We start from the raw sequence: 15,679 nt of genomic DNA on the forward strand, positions 1-15,679 counted from the left end.
AAAAAAAAAAACTCAAAGGGATTGCCTATCTGCCATTCCACAAGGAGATTGAGCAATCTTAACAATTTACAGGAGCATTGACTACTCTCAGCAATGCATTGAAAGGCTCTACCTGCATAAGCAGATTTCTCTCCCCACAAGAAGAGGAAAGAGGACTCTCCCTCGTTTAGTGAAATGTCGGAGGTTCTTTGGGACAGCAACAGCAACCATGGCTGCTTAATTGACATATGATGAGATGAGACATTTGCAGGATTGAATAATTTATTTGACAATTAGGGAGGTAAGTCAATATTGTCAGGAGTAAGAACTTGGGAACACCAAGAGGTTCTAGGCTGAGGTGCTGGTGTGTACATCTTGGGAGCTGTCTTGACTGTATTCCATTATGAGTCTGAATTATAACCTTTTGACTTCCTGATATGGTTCTGTGTGGTCTGTGTTCTGTATTTTTCTGTGGTCTGAGTTATCACATTGGATTTCAAACCAAGAAAAGCAGTAATATTACTATGGAGATGAGTAGAAAGGGATATGAGTATGTGGTAGGCATGTATGACATCATGAAAATTTATTTTGTGTTATTGGTACCGTGGATAGGGAGAGAAACCCTCTTTAAAGTTGGTGAAGGTCAGATACAGTTCTCTCCACATGGCCTTGATCCATTTATAGTTAATGTCAGAAGAGATGTCCTATATGATGTCTACAAGCTCTGAATATGTGGGATTTTATAAGAAGTTAGGGTTTGGGGAAGTGCAGTTAAAATAATAGCTTTTGATGTTAAATGAAAGCAACTATTGGCCTGAGGCAGGGCTAAATGCTGAAGCCAAAACTGAAGCTAAAGAAAATTATATCAAATTCACAAGGACCAAAATTTTACCTTGAATCTATAGCACCTGAATTTAAAAACAATATTAAGAACAGGTTTGAGGGCTTGAACACTACTGAGCAAAGGCCAGATGATCTGTGGGAGGATCTCAAGAATATTATCAATGAAGAATGCAAAAGGTCATTACAAATACAGAGGTGGAAATAAAGATCAAGACTCATCAATAACCAGCATTATGCAGATGATACAACCTTGCTTGCTGAAAACGAGAAGGACTTGAAGCATTTTTTGCACATCAAAATGCAGCCTTAAATATAGATTGCATCTCAACATCAAGAAGACAAAGATGCTTACTACTGTTTTGATAGACAATATCATGATAGATCAGACTGAAACTATCAACATCATCATCTTGGTTGGATCCACAATTAACACTTTTGGCACCAACAGTCAGGAAGTAAGGAGATGTTGCATCAGGGAAGTCTGCAATTAGGAATATCTCCAAATTATTGAAGAGTAATGATGTCAGTTTAAGGATTATAGGGCATTTGATTCAGGCTATGGTTTTTCTGATCACTTGATATGCATCTGAGAGCTTGACAATGAATAACAAAAGGAGAATTGATGCTTTTGAGCTGTTGTTTTGGAGAAGAGAGCTGAATATCCCATGGACTGCCTAAAGAACAAACAAATATCTTGGAGAGGGGGCAGTGAGAATGTCCTTTGGAAGCAAAAATGATGAAGCTTTGCCTAACATACTTCAGGCATTAGGAGTAGGTATTACTTGGAAAGGGACATGATGCTCAGAAAGCTATAGGGTAAGCAAAGGAGAGGAAGACCCTAGGCCAGGTGGATTGACATGGTGACTGTTGCAATAGTCTATAATGTGTCAGGAAGTGTGAGGATGATACAGGATAGGACAGGGTTGAGATTTGTTGTTTGTAGGATTGTGATGGGTCATACTCAACTTGACAGGACCTAAAAACAACAAAATATTATAAGGAAAAAGTTATTTTTTCATATGTGCATGTTATTAGTTAGAAAAGCTAGAAGGTAGCTTATGGAATTTGTCTTCTGTATTGTTTTTCTAGCATGGATGACTCAATCATGTGGAGGGGTTGGCTATGTGAATGGGGTATTTTGGCCTATTTACAAAAGGATTGGCTATCTAACATTTACAAGGTAATTGGCCAGTCTCAACAATATACAAGCGAATTGGCTAGTCTCACCAATAAATTGAACAGTGTTAGCTGTAGATATATATTTCTTCCCCTACCAGAAGAAGAAAGAGATCTCCTCCAGCCTAGTGAAATATAGGACAAGTTTGGGGATGGCACCAACAGCTTTGGCTGAACTGGAGAAGTAACATGAAAGGAAATGGGACCTTGAGGAGAAGGCAATACCAACCAGAGTGAGAACTTGAGAATGCCCAAGGCTGAGGTGCTGGCATGAACATTCTGAGATCTGTCTTGACCGTATTCTATTATTAACTGAATTATAACCTTTGACTTCTCCAGTATGGTTTTGTGTGGTCTGTGAGCTATCACAGTGGATTTTGGACCCTCTAAAGCATTAAGATTGGTGTTGAGATAAATGCTAAAAGGTATGGGAGTGTGGAAGACATGTCTTACCTCATGGGAATTGGTTTTGTGATTTTGATGCTGTGGAGGGAGATAGTTTCCCCCGTGGAAGTTGGTAAAGATTGAATATGGTGCTCCCCGCATACCCCTTGTTCTTTTTACATTGTTTCATAGTTGCTGTATTGTTGTTAGGTGCTGATAAGTTGACTATGTGTCATAGTAATCTCATGAACAACGATCTGAAACCTGCCCTCTCTTGGGCCATCCCCATCATCACTTACGTACTTAACCCCATTTTTTCATTTATTATGTCAATCCATCTTGTTGAGGATCTTCCTGTCTTTCACTATCCTTGTATCTTTCCAAGTATAATGTCTTTTGCTAAGTATTGGCCCATCCTGACAATATTCCCAAAATATGTGAGATGAAGTTTCACCATCCTTTCCTCTAAGGAACACACTGATTGCACTTTCTCCAAGGCTTATTAGTTTTTTGTTTGTTTGTTTTTTTATTTTTCTTTCTTTTCTGTTGGCAGATAATGGGATATTTGGTGCTCTTTTCCAAAACCACAACTCAAAGATATCAATGCACCTTTTCCATTGTTCTATTTTCACATGCATAGTAAATAATTGAAAAGATCATGGTTTGTATTAGTTGTACATTTGTCTTTAAACTGGCATCATTGTTTCTTAGCAATCTTGAGAGATCCTTAACAACAAGTATTCCCAGTGCAACACATCTTTTGATTCCTTGACTGCTAGTACCAAATGTGTTGAATGTGAATCCAAGTAAGATGAAATCCAATTTCAATCTTTTCTCCATGTTCATGGTGTTGTTTATTAACCCAATGATGAGGACTTTAATTTTCTTTTGGTCTTGAGATGTAGTCCATATTGAAGGTATAGCCTTCGATCTTCTGCAGCAAGCATTTTACATCCTTCTCACTTTCAGCAAGTTGGGTTGAATTATCTACATAATGCAAATTCTTTATGAATCTTCCTCTGGAGCTAGTCCTACATTGTTTTTCATAAAATTCAGATTTTCAAACTATTTTTCAGCATACATATTAAATAATTATGGAGAAAATATACAGCCCTGATGTATATTTCTTGATTTTAAGCCATGCAGTGTTCTTTTGTTCTTTTTGGATAGCATTTTCTTTGTCTAGGTATATGTTTTTCATTAACAAAAGTAATTGTTCTGTGATTCCCATTCTTCTCAATGTTAACTCTGACTTTTATGATCTACATAGAATGATGCCTTTGCATTAAGGTCAATAAAACACAATCCTTCTGGTATTGTCTCCATTCAGCCTAGATTCATAGGCAATGATAGTCCTTGATGCCACGGTGTCTTCTAAAATCAAGCTTGACTTTCTGAAAATTTTCTATCAATGCACTGTGATAGTAATGTCTCAAATAATTTTCAGCAAGATTTTACTTATACGTAGTATTAACAATATTATTTTATATTTTATACATTCTCTTGGATCAGCTTTCTTGGAAATGGGAACAAATATGGATAGCAAAGAAATAACCAGTAAAGATAGTCCTGGTGTTATGAATAAAATCTTCTGTGTGTTTTAATCTAGTTTGTCAATTAGTTGAAAATGTCTTACTCAGTCTTATGTTCATGAAAGAAAAGGCTTGAGCTGTTTGAATGATTAAAATGTTGCTGTGTAGCAAGTGAAGGTAATTATGATGAAGAATTTGTTGTGAGTAGGAGTAGGGCCAATCATTTCAAAATAAGGGCAAATTCATTCAACATTAAAGGACAAGTAACAGCTGTTTTATAAATCTGTATTTATAACACTGGAATTTACTGATTAACATACTGATTGAAGGAGTTCTCATGGTAAAGTGGGCTACATGTTGTCCTGCTAACCAAAAGGTCCATTCTTCTAATCTACTAGCTGACGTTTGAGAAAAGCTTTGAAAGTCTCCTTTTGTAAATATTTGAAGCCTCAGAAACCTACTGGAGAGTTACCATGAGTCAGAAATGACATGAAGACAGTGAAATTTGTTTTGAAATTCAGAAGATATATCCTTCATGCTCCTATTCCTGGCATAGTCAACAATACTATGTAAATTATTCTTCTTATTAGTGTTTTTTATTCATAACTATCAGGAAAGGGCTGCTTTGAATCTTCACAACAATCTCTTAAATAATTGGAAGTGTGAAAAATTCCTGTGGGTCATGGTTGATGCTTTAAAATGCAAATGAGATAATCAGATACACGTTAGGTGTAATCAAACTTTCTTTCCTCGTTTAGCAGGAGTAGTATCCATTTCCTAAAAAACATGTCTCCAGAAACTCTATGAACTTTGATAAATGTTGATAGTTCTAGAAATGCTTTAGGCCTTTTGTTCATAGGGTCACTATGAGTCATGCTCTACTTGAAGGCACTCAACAACCACAATAACAACAACAGTGAAATAGTGTGGGAACTAGCATGCCTGATCTTCACTAACTCCATCAGGGGAAAGAGTCACCACCAACAACATCAACCACACAAAATCAATTCACATAAAATCTAATATAACCCCACACCCCTCTCTACTACTTCTATCAATTCTACTATCAACCATCACTCTGAGGGATCTCGCTGCTCCACTACTGAGTCTTCTAAACCGCTGCAATGGCCACACAGAACTCATAAACCATACTCATTATTATGGGGCTTATTTGGGAAATAACAAGTTACAATTTAGGTTAGAAGTAGTCAAGTTATAATTCTTCATTTAAAACAACTTCTCAGGCCTCTGACCTTCTGCCTTACTGAGCCTGTTTGTGGGCTCAGGGTCAGTGTTACACAGCTATTTTAATATTATAAATTATAGCACCTGTCTCCACCTTCTAAAAGTAAGCCTAGGTGAAAATCCTTGTCTCTGGCCCTGGTCTAGTTCTCTGACAGTTCTAGTTCATTTCAGATTCATATTAGTCTCTGGTTCATGATTTCTGCTGCTTCTGATAGTGGTGTTCTCCATGTAGCAGATTCTCTGGGCAAAAAAATAGGTATACAGCACTCTTACACTTTTTTCTTTCCTGACACAAGTGAAATTCTAAATTACTGCCTCTAAAGTTATTCAACTTAATTCTAACAGGATGCCAGAACTGACCAAGGCCCGCATTGTTGTTGTTAGGTACCACCAAGTCAAGTATGATCCATTGCAACCCTATGCACTTCAGATCTGAATCCTGTGCTATCCTCATCAACTCTGTTACACAAGTGCCCATTTTTAAAGTCACTAAGTCAATCCATCCCATTAAGGGTTTTCCTGTCCTTTGCTTACTCTATTTGTTTATGTCTGCCTCCACAGTTTGGCCCCTCCTAATAACATATTTAAAGTATTGAGAAAAAGTTTCATTATGCTTTCTTCAAGAAGCATCCAGGCTGCACTATCTTCGAGGCATATTTATTTGTTCTCCTGGAATTCCATGGGACATTTAGTGCCCTTCTCTAGGACCACAATTGAAAGGCATTCATTATTCTGTTGTCTTTCTTTAAATCCATCTTTCAGATCAAGTACTTGAAAGGACAATAGCTTAAATCAAGTAAGTGACAGTCTTTAAACTTACATCCTTACTCTTCCATAGTTTGGAAACATAGATCCCTGACTAATGATTTTTCTATTGCAATATATCTTTGGATTTCCTCACTGCTAGTACCAAGTTTGTTGATTGTGAACCCACGTAAGATGAAATAATTGAAAATTTCAATCTTTTATCCACCTATAAGTACGTTGCCTATTATTGTTGTTGTTATGTGCCATCGAATCATTTGCAACTCATAGCGACCCTATGTACAAGAGCCGTAAACGGCTTTCTATCCTGTGCCAACCTCACCATCTCAAACACACTCATTCCCACCACTCCACTCATAGAATTGAGGATCTTCATCTCCTGCGCCATACCTCCTCTCTCCCAAACATGATGTCCCTCTCCAAGGACCTGTCCCTCCTTGCAACATGCCCAAAGTATGTCACATGAAGCTTCAGAATTTTTAGCTCCAAGGAGCATTCTGGCTTCACCCTCTCCAGACAAACCTGTTTGTTTTCCTAGCAGACCATGGTATATTCAACACTCTTCTCCAGCACGACAACTCAAAGACATCGATTCTCTTTCTATCATCCCTATTCACTGCCCAACTCTCTGATGCATAGCACGTAATTGCAAAGACTATAGCCTGGATCAGGTGCACCTTAGTCTCCAGCCTGATGTCGTTGCTCTTCAGTACTCTTGAGAGATCCCTCACATCTGACTTTCCCAATGCAATCAGTCTCCTGATTTTCTGGTTGCTGTTACCAAGAGTATTGATTGTGGAGCCAAGCAAACTAAAACTGTTAACTATCTCAATCTCTTCACCATCCATACTGATGCTGCCAATTGGCCCAGTGGTGAGAATCTTTGTTTTCTTGATATTGAGCAATCCATATTGAAGACTGCAGTTCTTGACCTTCTGCAGCAAGAGCTTCAGGTCCTCCTCAGTTTCAGCGAGCAGGGTTGTGTAATCTGCATAACGCAGGTTGTTGACGATCCTTCCGCCAATCCTGATGCCCCATGTTTCTCGTACATGAGCCCAGCATCTCAAATGATCTGTTCTACATACAGATTGAAAAGGCATGGAGACAAAATACATCCCTGATGGACCCGTTTCTTGATTTTGAACCATCCAGTGTCTCCCTGCTCTGTTCTAACGACTGCCTCTTGTTCCAAGTATAGATTTGGCATTAACACGATGAAATGTTCTGGGATTCCCATTCTTCTCAGAGTCAGCCACAGCTTCTTGTGATCCACACAGTCAAAAGCCTTTGCATAGTCAATGAAGCAGATAGACATTATTCTGGTATTCTTTGCTTTCTTCCATGATCATCTTACTTTAGCTATAATATCCCTATAATATATAATCCAGCCTGCACATCTGGCAGTTCTCTGTTGACATATTGTTTCAAACGTTTTTGGATAATTTTCAGCAGAATATTGCTTGCATGTGTAATCAATGATATTGTTCGATAATTTCCACACTCTGTTGGGTCACCTTTCTTTGGAATGGGAACAAATATCAATCTCTTCCAGTCAGCTGGCCAGCTGGCTGTCCTCCATAATTCGTGGCACAACTTAGTGAGCACATCCAGGGCAGTATCTGTTTGTTGAAATAAATCAATTGGTATGAAGTCAACTCCTGAAGCCTTTTTTTTGCCAATTTCTTCATAGCAACTTGAACTTTCTCCATCATCATAGGTTCTTGCTCATATATTATTTCATGAAATTCCTCTGTGTCAGCCAATTCCTTCTGATACAGTGACTCTGTGTACTCCTTACATCTTTTTATACATCCTGGATCATTCAACATTCTACCCAAACTATCTTTAATATTGTTACCCGTGGCTTGAATTTGTTTTTCAAATCCCTCTGATTCAGAAATGCTGAGTGAGTCTGGCTGGCCCTTTTGATTTTCTGACTCCAGCTCTCTGCACATTTCATTATAGTATCTTGCTTTGCCGTCCCGAGCTGCCTTTTGAAATTTTCTATTCAGCTCTTTGATTTCTTGATTTCTTCCTTTAGCTTTGGCTTCTTGGTGCTCTAATGCAATCCTCAGAGTCTCATCTGACATCCATCGTGGTCCTTTTTTCTTCTTTAGCCTTTGTAACGATCTTTTGCATTCTTTTTTTTTAAATTTTTTTTTCTTGATCTTTTGCATTCTTCATGGACAATTTTCTTGATATCCTCTCAGAGCTTATTTGGTCTACGCTCATTGGTGGTTTTTTGGTGTTAAAATGTAATCCATATTGAATACTGTGGTCTTTTTGCAGTAAATGCTTAAATGTTTCGTTAGAAACCTACAAACGTTATTTGGAGGTTAATTGTTAGTAAGCAGCTCAGTCTCTTTGGGTGAGCCACTAACATTATACATTAGTATAGTTCTACCCATAGTATATGTTCAGTGAAATAAAAGTCAATGGTGAGAAAAGCCTTATTGAACCCCACATCTTCCATACCTGGTGATCCTTTACTTCTTTAATGTTTAACAGCAGGAGACACTACTAATTCCAAGACTGCTTTCTTTCTGTATCCAGAGAACTCTGGTGACATAGTCCCCAGAGAGCTAGTATGAAGGTCGGGTCTCTCTGTCAGTTCCAAACCAACAGTGGCTCTGCAGGAAAAAATATCGGCAATCTCATTTCATGAAAATAATAACCTAAAAAAATCCTTTGGAGAATCAGGTATTTTGCTAATGACTTCAGTGCATCTTGAACTTCTTCCTTTAATATATACCAACCCTATAACCACCAACATAGTTCTCTAGCACTAAGAGTTGATAATAGTGTAATTTAAGCCACTAGAACTAAAATATTAATGTGAATACATATCACCTTGGGATCTTGTTAATATTTAAATTATTATTCAGATGAGCCAGGATATTAGCTGAGAATCTGTATTTCTAATGAACAATCAGATAATGTCTAATATGCCTGTGTAGTGAGTAACAAGTATTTAAGTCATTTTTAATTTTAGAACAGTTTACTTAAAGCTAGAAGCCTCTTAAATGAGAACACTGACAAGAGAGGGACTTATTAGTTGACTAAGGATTTATAACCTAAATTAATGCGAAATGAACCTGAGGATTCAACAACTAAAAATTTGTGATGATGAATATCACATGTAATGACTTCAATATTCTGAATTGCTGAATATACATGCTGATGTTAGACAGTGAGTATGTAAGGCTGAAAGACTGATGCTTTGGAATTGTTTTGGTGAAGACTGCTGGATATAGCATGGGCTACAAATAGCACAAGCAAAAAAATCTTGGAATTAGTGTATCCATAGTGCTTCTTAGAAATAAGAATGATGGGATGGCCTTGTATATTTTGAGGACTTTACTACAAAGGGCCAGTCTCTGAAGAAGGATGTCATAGAGGCTCAACAAAGAGGACACTCCTTAATAAGATGGAATATCACAATGACTTCAACAATAGGAATGTTTTAACATTTAAAAAAGCATTTATCACAATTGTATCTCTTCACTACACTTGATCAAGCTGTATATTGAACAGATAATCCAAGAAGCCAGATTACTTGGAGAAGAATATGATATCAGAATTAGAATAAGACTTGTTAAAAAAGATCCCTGTCAGACTGTGCTGTGTGTTGTGACTCTAAATGTTGCAGGCACAGCAGACCATAGGCAAGACTCACAAGCAGACAAGGTTTTGTTCTATCTCAGGGTTGCTATGATGTTAGAGGTTGACTCAGCATCTAACATAACATTGTGAAGAAAATTGTCTAAATTCTCTAAATCTCCATTTCTTCACCAAACTGATTCCATCTTTCTTGTATAATTTGTATGAAGATTAGCTGGGAAAATGCCTACCATGGCTTGAGTGACTTAGAAGGCAAATGTGACTTCTTTTTCTGTGATGCCGTTGGCTCTATGGACTCTTGTGTTCTCAAGCATACAGACAAGGATAATCATGTTCTTATAGCGAGCAGCCTCATTCTCCTTGTGTCTGACAAGCATCTCTTGAGGTTTATATCAGATTATTTAAAACCCAATTTGAAGCCTAAAACAAAATTAAGAAGCTCTGCAGGTGTAGACCATGGTGTGTTGTGCTGCTACCAAAATTTCCTATGTTTCTCTCAGTTTGAAGCTACCAGGGCTTTGAGGGGAAAATATTGACAGAGTATTTCTGTTAAGAATTACAGCCTCGCTATTGTGAACAAAGCTGCAATAAAAATGATTGTGCATATATCAGCTTGGATGGCGGTTATGGTCTCTTTAGGGTATATTCCCAGTAATGAAATTGCTGGGTCAAATGGTATCTCTCTTTGAAACTTTTTTTGTTTAATTTTATTAGTTTTAATGAACATTTACAGTCATTTTGGGTTCTCATTAATTCACTGTTTCACTGTTTTCTCTACCCACCTCCCCAGTTCGTTTTTCTTCCTTCCCCCCAAATGTCTGTTTTAATGGTCCAATTGCCATAGTGCTTGTCAAAGCCAGTTCTGATTAATCTCCTCTGTCAGTGTGCCCTTTGCCATTCCCTATCACTCCTCCCTGAGAGAGACTTCACCCTGATTCATAAGGAAAAGGGGATGGCGTATTCTCTTAGCTACTTCCTGCTGAAAAGGGACGCTGTGGGTTTCAGGGTGAAGATCTTCTCTCACTACTCTAAAGGGCCCCTTTGGCAGTAGGAAACACATAGACTATTATGGAGATTGATTTTAGAATTTAGATGCACTATTATTAATTGGGCTTAGCCATACATGTTCACATCCTTAAAGATGTATCATGGAGGTGTTGCAACCTAGAAGACACAAATTTAACTAACAAGTTAAAAGAACATGAGTCAAAAATTAACAAGCAATAATATTCTGAGTAGAGGTTCTAGTAGTGGCACAAATCAAGTTACAGAGGGAAGGTGGTTCTTACAATAAAAGGCCTATAGACTAGCACTTTGTTTTTTACAGTGTACAGGTTAGGAACCACAAGATGTATAGGCTCAGCTATGTCATGTATGCTTCTTAAGTGCTGGAGCAAATTCCATCTATCACTGGGCTGTTTTACAACTCGGAAGTTCACATGCAAGGTAGATGTGAAGTAAGGAACTGCTTATGAGGTTTTCCATCCATTCTAACAACTAAGAGACAGTGAGAAGAGTTGGGACCTCAGAAGGCTTTTAGGACCAATTAGTAGGCTCTGTGTCCAGGAGAAAATGAATATACTTACCAGTAATGTTAATGCTTATCAACGGCTCTTCTGGGAGGATCTAAATTACTGAAGCGTCCTCCTATGTTTCCAGCTGGGAACTGAGGGTGTCAGTCCTGTCTGCCATGAGGACCTGATGTGGGCCACCTTGGCCAAGTGTCCTTCAGAGCCACACTTAAAGCAAGTGAATGGGAGCTTCCTCTCTACTCCCTTGCCTATCTGTGGCTCTCGTCTGTGACACTGTCTACTGAAGTGGCCCAGCTTTCCACAGTGGAAGCAATTCTGACCTCCTTTATTACCTTTGGGTGGCACTGTATATGAGTAAGACTTCCTTTTCCTGACACAGGCAATAGCTGCCCCAATAATTTTGGCCATTCTCTGGTCTTTTCTCTTCCCTCTAGATCCCAGTTGTTAAAAGAGGGAAAAATTTAAGCAAATGTATAACAAATAATTTTGAACATTATAATCTTTTAAGCTTACGTCTAGAAGTATTAACAATATCATCATTTCCAATCCAGAGATACATGTTCCAATGCAGTACCTATTTTCCATAAATGGTTTTGGTAAGAAGAATGTTGTAAATGTGGTTACATTTCCACTATTCCTCCTCCATGCCACAATATAGTGTTATTAGCTTGAGCAGTTATAAATCCATTGGCATCCTTACTCTAACTTAATTCTTTTTTTTTTAATTTAAATTTGTTATTAATTTCTGTGAAAATTTGCAGAGGCTTTGGATTTCCATTCATTCATTGTTGTAGATTTGTCCCCTCCCAAGGCTCCCCCCCACCCCAGAACAGTACCCCACTTTCCACAGTGGTTGCACCATTTTACTCTTCCACCAACAGTAAGTAAGGGTTCCAGTTTCTCCACAACCTTACCAGAATTTGTTGCTTGCTGTTCTGTTAAATTTTGATAGTCTTACTGGGGTGAGATGATATCTCATAGTTGTCTTGATTTGCATCTTTCTTACAGCTAGGGATTTTGAACATTTCTTTAAGTGCCCATCAACAATTGAATGGCTAGAGAAGCTGTGGTATATTCACACATGGAATACTACGCTGCACTAAAAAACAAGGAACTCATGCAATATTATTCGAAATGGGTGACCCTAGAGGACATTATGCTGAGTGAAATATCTCAGTCACAAAAGGACAAATACTGCATAGTGCCATTGTTGTAGAATGTGACTGACATCAAGGTTGGGGTAAGACTGAGATATACTGGATGAATTATGTATACTGCATTGATATGGATGAGGGAGAGAACAGATTAAAAACAATATATTATAGGGCATTGTGATTATCATAAGAGTCTGGAATGAAGGTTGCAATGTGGGTATACTCAGCGTGGGAGTGGGTGAATGTGGGGGGATTGTATATAAATGAAGGAAATTTTCTTTAACTTTTCAAAGAGAAGAGCGAACTGGGGGTGGGGGGGGGTCGGCGGGGAAAAAAGTGCAACAATGAATGAATGGAAATCCAAAATCTCTGTAGATGTTCACTGAAATGAATAATAATAAAAAAAATTAAGAAAGAATTACAGCCTTGGGTATAGGGTACCTGTTGTCTAGGAATGGACTCAAAGGCTCTGAGGATGGACTCCATGGCAGTTAGTAGTGATCAAGAAAACAAATAAACAAAAGCCTACCTTAATGTGACTTGGTTTGTATACTCAACTAAGTTATTTCTGGTGAGATAAGGCACTTTGAATTCATAGATTCTTTTCCCAAATTTTGATGGAATTTTGCCAAATTGAATGACAGTTTTGTCAGCAGGTCTGATAAGTGAGAACATAGAATATACCACACTGGTTATAGAAAAGTGGGAGATATAGCAATTTTCCTTTAAGATGGTGCTGACTGTTGTGACTTTATATGTTGCAAAGTGCTTTCTGGTTAGTGACTGCGTATTTGAGACTTTGATTTAAACAACAATCAGGAAGCTTGCATTTTGTAGGTTTTGAAGACAGATGGTTCTGGTGTTTACAAACCTGGATACTTTGATCAACTTTATATTAACACAAAAAAATGAACAACTATTAGAATGATTTTGGAATGTGTTGGAATAATGCTGGAAAAAGAGAATTTACCTAATGACTTCCTAGAATTACTGTCACAGTCTTTTGAGCAGAGTTTTCATGGACAGAAATAACTCAACTCTCACATAACTCCAAGAGAAATCAAAACAAGCAACTTCAACATCAAAAAAGAAACGCTAACTACAAACATAATAAACAAAACTCCTATATTTTAGTCTTACATTTGGGGTTTTTTGATATTAGGGAATTAATCTGAGTTCAAATATAGACCCAGTAGTTAGGGAACATTTGACTATTATATATCTTTTATTGTTATTGGCATCAACCAACTCTTCAAAGGACCTAGACTATGTGTTTCTACAGGAGCTATGTGTTTTATAACTATGTGTATTTACAGAATTCCTTCTCAATTGTGTAACTTTCTTGTTCGGGGGTTAATGTAAAGCAGAGTACATGGTAGATAGGAAGTTGTCCTGCAAACTCAAAGATGGTTTGAATCCACAAGTGATTTGAGGGGAGAAAGATGATAGTCTCTTCCCATACAATTTTCAGTATCAGAAACTCAATAATAAATAATAAGAGAGTAAAAGATGTGTAAGTAAAAGAAACAGCGAACTGGGGTGGGGTGGGGGAGGGCTGGGCGGGGAGAGAAATGCAGCAATGAATCAATGGAAATCCAAAATCTCTGTAAATGCTCATTAAAATTATTTAAAAAAAAAGATTAAAGTGCACCTGATTAAAAAAAAAGAAGATTCATTTAGATGGGCTGTATTATGTTTTTCTATTAGCTGTATAACCTTGTGCAAATCACTTCACTGAGAATCAATATTCATATCTATAAAATTGGAGGAATAAAATCTTTCAGGAAATATGTGCTGATTAAATTTGATAATACACATACCCTATTTGATCATAAATTGTAGGTGGAAACATTTCATTCAAACCTGAATACAAACAGAATCCTTATTTGATTTCTTGGATTTTATCTGTCTGAGTGAACAACTGCTACTTATTTAGTTTATTTCAGGAAGTTATCCTAGAGAAGAGACATAGTGAGCCATGAAGAGGGAAACCAGGATGAGCAAATGGTATGCAGACATGAGCAACTGAGACCACTGAGCTCTCAAAAGTGTGAAGTAGAAAGTCTGAAGAAAGGAAAAGGAGGGCACACTGCACCTGCTTCTGGCTTCCATAAATTGGGATGAGAGAGGATGGTGTTAGTTCAGAATTATTCTAACTTACTGTATAGTTGTGAAACTAACATCATATACCTCCCGTCTACAAAAATGGTCCATCTAATTAACATTTATTTGGTCCTTAGCCTCTCTGGTAACTTCACTATAGTCATGCAGAGGACCAGGAAAGGAAATGAGTGTTTTCTGAATTAGTATTTACTTTCTGAAACTGTTTTTCACAGTCGTATGTGAATTGTATTTTCAACTATATGTTCATCAGGAGGGGAAATGCATCTTTCCTGAATTAGCATTTATTTTTGAAACTGCTTTTTTCTGTCACATGTAAACTGTATCACAAGTTGTCTGTTTACTAGTAACTATATGCTGTTCTTTTGAATCCAAAATTCTTGTAGCTTTGAACTGTGATTGTAATATCACTAAAAAGATTACCATAAAAAAAGCGATGTATGATAGAGTATTATGGTTATCACAAGAGTCCACAATTAAGGTTGCATAGTGGAATGTACTTGGGGCAGTGGGAGGGGTGCGGGGGGATTGTGTACCAGGGAGGGAGTCTTTCTTTTACTTTTGAAAGAGGGGAGCGAACTGGGGGATGGGGGGAGAGAGCTGGGCAGGTAGAGAAGTGCAGCAATGAATGAATGGAAATCCAAATTCTCTGTAAATGTTCATAAAATTATTTAAAAAAAGGGGGAAGGGAGAAAGGAGAAGGGAACAGGAAAAGAGGAAGGAGGGAAAACTCTAGGATAACAGGTTAGTGGGCAGCCGGGGGAGTGAAGGAATAGGAAAGATTCAACAGGGACTTGGAAAGATTGGATGATAATAGGCATGGATGAAGAGTAATTAATTTTACTGTTATAAAATTAATATAATATATATGAGTCACTGTATAAAACACAATGTACATGAATGAAACAAAATATAAATGAAAGATTATATTTTAAAAAAAAGATTACCATGTGATCCAAGTATAAAAACCAATAACCATTCTTAAATGGGGAAGCAGTTGTTTTTTATTTTTTATAATTTTTTATTTTTACAAAGGTTTTGGATTTCCATTCATTCATTGCCGCAATTTTCTCCCTTCCCACCCCTCCCCACCAGCTCGCTTCCCCCTCCGAAGAGATAAAAAAAAGAGAAAAAAAATTCCTTCATTAGTATACAATTCCCACGTCCCTTCCCCCCAACCCCCACCACGAGTACAGTTCTCTATGCAACCTTAATTTTGGATTCCTGTGCTAACCATAATACTCAATCATGTATCACTTATAATCTGTTCTTTTCCTCATCTGTTTCAATACAATATACATAATGTATCCATTTTTTTTCTGTCATA

Source organism: Elephantulus edwardii, unplaced genomic scaffold (assembly GCF_000299155.1).
Source record: "Elephantulus edwardii isolate Elephantulus edwardi_28Jun2011 unplaced genomic scaffold, EleEdw1.0 scaffold00160, whole genome shotgun sequence".
Classification (NCBI taxonomy): domain Eukaryota; kingdom Metazoa; phylum Chordata; class Mammalia; order Macroscelidea; family Macroscelididae; genus Elephantulus; species Elephantulus edwardii.